This window comes from Montipora capricornis, chromosome 8, assembly GCF_036669925.1.
Source record: "Montipora capricornis isolate CH-2021 chromosome 8, ASM3666992v2, whole genome shotgun sequence".
In the NCBI taxonomy this organism is placed as follows: domain Eukaryota; kingdom Metazoa; phylum Cnidaria; class Anthozoa; order Scleractinia; family Acroporidae; genus Montipora; species Montipora capricornis.
Window position 1 is genome coordinate 32,763,146 of NC_090890.1, and position 4,765 is coordinate 32,767,910.

The window sequence follows — 4,765 nt, forward strand, 5'->3', positions numbered from 1 at the left end:
TTCTACAATATGGAAAGCTATGTGAACACTGGATGGAGTTGTTTTTTTCCCGTATTCAGTGTCAATGAGCGGTCCTTATTCAACTCCTGTAATCGTACTCCTTGTCTCTTCCAAGGATACTGAGGACAGTGAAGATAACGAACAGGATCCGAACCACCTTACTAGGTGAGGAACACCACACATCGACCAAAATTGACAATAAAGAAAACAAAATATTCCAGTGGCAAAGAGGTCTAAGTGATGAGATCTCAAATCATCACGATGCAAAGAGCTTTTTAACCTCTTTTTTCAAGTCAATGTATATATTTATAGTCTTAACCCTCTACGCCACTCAAAAGCATTGTCCCCTTTCACCCAATGACTTTAAAACACCACAAACCATGTGGCTAAATTTATTTTTTTACCTAAATGCTCAAAGTTATTCCACTCTCGTACAGTTTTCTTCACAGATCAACACTAACAATTTCCTTTGTTTTGTCGAAGAGTTGAACAGGAGGATCCTCCGACACTGCATTACGAAGAAGTGAGTTTTTGAAGACGCTTACTTTTATTGTACCGTCACATTGATATACAGATAGTAATGGTGCAGTACATTTTGTTGATAGTGACCTCATTCATCATTGGTAAACCCCTCTAAAATAAGTCAGTAGAGCTTATTTTAGGGGGTGTTTACATCGGTACCAGGGCGATTTTCGTCCCGGAACGAGTTCACGTCGGTTCCCTCTTGTGGCTCCACATTGGTTTACACGGATACCACCAGAAAATGTCATACTGGTGCCAGTTCACCCCGATTTCTGTACCCGATCGAGCAAGAATTTCATTCCAGTGAGAAATCCCGTAATAGTGTCAGGTAAACGAAGAAAAACCACTCGTTTCGGTATGAACTTCAACTCTCGGTATGCTGGAACGGGTAGCGTTTGTGTTATCAACGTCAAGTGCGCACACATTTCAACACGATATGAAACCACATAGGCATCATATAAACACGATAAGTAATCAAGTAGTTGTCCCGGCGCGAGTTCTCTCAAGTAAACGCGGCCCTTTTAGTTTAATGAGGGGATGAAAGTATCGTCAGTATGACAAAATTTAACCCTGACAACTCCCTTTCCAGACCACGATGAAGAAGAGAAAACGTGAAAGGCAAGAAAATGCAAAACCTTAGCTGAGAATCTACTGATCCGAAATTCGTGCACGAAGCAAGACAGTACACACTCCCTTTGCAACAGATCGCGGGAATCCAAAGATCCTTCAGATGTCTAAATTGTACGCAGAAAGACGCTAAATTGTAACTTCAAATCTGTCCCGATACTCATCAACAAATGTCTGTAGAACCATAATGCAACGGCTTGAAGCACATGCCAAGCTAACTCAAGTCAGTTTCGATTATAAAAATGCATCGTGAATCTCAGCACATTTGAAAATAGAGTATGCTACTTTTTCACCGTACTTTTTCTAATCATTCTACAAGTTTGACAAACGACGATTTCGTCACAGTTCTTCTGATGATTCTAGATTTCCACCAAGAAGGCGTAACAGCGCCAAACGATGAAATACGAAGCTCAAAGTTCAGATGGCAGAATTGTCTGCAAGAGAAAAAAGCGAACCATGTAACTTAAAATCTATCAAGATTCACAGAACTTTCACATACTGGAACGAAAGCGACGAATGTGAAAATCATGCATGATGCAAAATCAGAGAGCAAAACGACACCACTCATTGGATAGCCCCCAATCATCGAAAAGCAAGCGGGGTCATGACAGCCTCGTTATATATGTTCATTTGAGCTGTCCGTAGCGCAGTCTATTCTGGTTAAATGCAACGCATTCTGGAAAAAAGTGGCAAATTCGAGAATTCGTCGTACCTTACATACTTTTCCTTAAATCTTTCCTTCAATCCATATTACATAGCGGCTCCTTCGCTTCGCTCACTCCGCAGCAATGGGAATATAGATAAGCAACGTAAATTCGAAACCAAGAGGTTCAGATGCAAGAAGCCGGTTGCAAAAACGTTTGCAAAAGAGTCCAAGGCATCGAGATTAATCCAAATCTCTGATACGTTTCCAGGGTTTAAACGGGGAGATAGGACAGACGCTCCAACAACAAGGCGAGGAGTAAGTAGACGCAAATTTTAAAAGGCATAAAACGCAACTGCTGTGGTGAAAAGTAAACTCGAAAGAAAGCTTAATGGTGGGATCCATCGCCCCCACAAACGGTTAGTACCCAGCACATTGAGCGACCAATTCTTGAGCAAGAAAAACCTGGACAAGGTGGTTGCAGATGATCGTGGAAGCAAGCCTTTCCACAGCTCTTTTACCGGTCTTCACCAGTGAGTTACCCTCCCACAACGTCAAAAAAAAGAAAGGGATAAATAGAAGCCCCTCTTCTCACCTCACCATAACAAAAAGTAGTTTCACAAAGCTGTAATATTCATGAAGTACGCGCGATTAGTGTTGAGAACTGGCAACACTGACATTTCGAGTTCTTTTTTCCAAATGTTTATTTTCCCTTACTGTTTTGCTTTCTTAGATTCAGTGAGAATCATTCTCATTTGCCAAATGGAGGTCGACTTCCTCCCAAAGTGAGTGTTAAGTACTTTTTAGCGGGACTAAACATTCCCTTCATCGTGAAATATAGATAAGTGAACAAAAGCTAATACTTACCATGAACTGACGAAGCCTTCGAATGGAAGAAGGGTAGAGCCGAAAGGTTCCAATGAAAAAACCAGGTTTTTACAAGGACCAAAGAACACGACGAGTCTTTTGCTCTTTTTCTAGTGAAGAAAAAAAATGACGGGAGAACCATGGTTACAGCACTTAAAACGGCATACGTCAGGAGAGAATTCGAAGCAATGGTCAGGCTAAAATTTGCTTAAAACAGTTCTTGAAAAATTCGAGTTCCTTTTATCCTCTTTACCTTAGCTTTAAAGCAAGGGAGATTAGCTGGAATAAGGAAATTTGCGGTGTGGTTTTATGATCGGCCGCATTACGCAGTTTGCAATCTACCTTTCTGTTAGAAGCACGGTTTTACAATAAACGGCTGGGTGCCCTTTGCCAAAACTCAATTAAATTTATCGATAGTCCTTTTTCTCCCTGTTGTTCCGGCAGTTAAGAGAACTTCCGGGCTAGTAATGTGGAATTTTTGTTGAATAGCCCTTTTCACGGTTAGTTTCTCATTTGCATTACAATGTAATCTAACGTGGGTGCGAGGCAATCTCGGGTTAAAACTACAAAATAGCCCGAAATTGCCTCACATACACGCTAGATTGTATTGTAATGCAAATGAAAAAAACTAACCGTGAAAAGGGCTATTTATTCTGATTTTACCCGAAGCAGACACACGCCATGCATGCATTTACCATATAAGGCGAAACTCTCAGTTCTTGCGCCTGCATCAACGTCTACATCTTCACCATCATCATCTCTTTCCAACCACGTAGATCATTTAATTATCATTAATATATGGGACTCCGAAAAGCTACCTTACTCATGTTTTGCCTTATCCTTCACAGGAAAATGATGACTTCCCGCCAGAACTCATGATCATTTTCATTGCTTTGATAATAACTATTTACAGAACCTACATGCATAGCCTTGCACATTGACTTCTTATATGTATATTTATAAAATAATTAGGATAGTACGAGCACTCTCATTGAGCAATAGCTGAGTTAACATGAGACTATGTAAACACGGCTGTGACATCACACGAATTTTGATTGGTTGTGTGTTGTCAGACGCGCGATTTGAGTGGCTGGTAGGAAATACGAGCGTGTATCAAGAAAATCTGTTTCAATCAAGAAGTAAAAAAGCTGGTACTTTCCTTTATTTGTCGAATTATTTTTGAGAAATATTTTATGAAAGCAATAGAGGACTTTTTTCCGTGTTTACATAGCCTTATCTAAACACTTGGGGAGTTGGGAGAATTTTCGACAGCTTCTTGGGTTTGAATAACTGTCTCGAATTCTCCTAACTCCCCCTCGTGTTTAGATGAGGCTACGTAAACACAGAAAAAGTCCTCTGTTGCTTTGATATAGCGAGAATTTTATAGGAAAACATTTCCTCCTTATGGGGAAGGTGGAATAAAGTTGAAGCTGTTTGCTAGCCTCTTTCAATTGGTCTCTCAATGACATACCCACGTACCCTGGAGCCTAGGATTGAATACTAGGACTCTTGTGAAGCTTTGTTGAATCGAATGTTGATGATGTGTTGAAACCGCTGTGCCACCCCAACGGTCAACATCGTTCAACAAAATTGTCGAAGCAAATGTTGAAGCCGTCTGTCCGAGCCTTTAGAACTGCGGAATGGACGCCCCTGGTGGAGGGGGGGAGGGGGTTGGGGGCACTTTAGGAATTTCTGGGTGGGGAAGTGCCGCTGGGACCCTGGAACCTTTAGCCAATACCAGGGCTAGTTCAGCTGAGTTTTGCTACCCTATACTAGAGTAAACTCCCACCGATTGTTGTCTAAATTCCGATTCTTGACAGTTAATAATATCCAGAGGTGTTTCATGATAGCCATTTATTGACAATGTTGAGGCTGACTTACGTAATCTTGCCGATTTGATTTTTTATACTCTTGAGTGGGAATTTCTAGTTTCCTTAGTCTTGATAAAATCTTCAACCGACTGGTCAGTTTCGTGAAAAATGATACCCTATTCTAGACCGAAAGGTTGATTTATATAATAAAAAAATAAAAGTTGAGAATGTTGCTGAAAGTGCCAAAATCTTAACAAATGTAAAGAGTAAACTAGAGTAAACTGCTTGAAAAACA

General features: G+C 40.6%; 1 long non-coding RNA gene across 1 annotated transcript; it reads right to left on the minus strand.

Moving 5' to 3' along the window:
- Nucleotides 1–378: 378 nt before the first annotated feature.
- On the minus strand, nucleotides 379–2,770 carry LOC138059843 (uncharacterized). The gene is made up of 2 exons (XR_011134263.1): nucleotides 2,660–2,770; nucleotides 379–1,583 (listed from the first exon to the last, which is right to left on the minus strand). It is a non-coding gene; the product is annotated as an uncharacterized lncRNA (long non-coding RNA).
- Nucleotides 2,771–4,765: the final 1,995 nt, after the last annotated feature.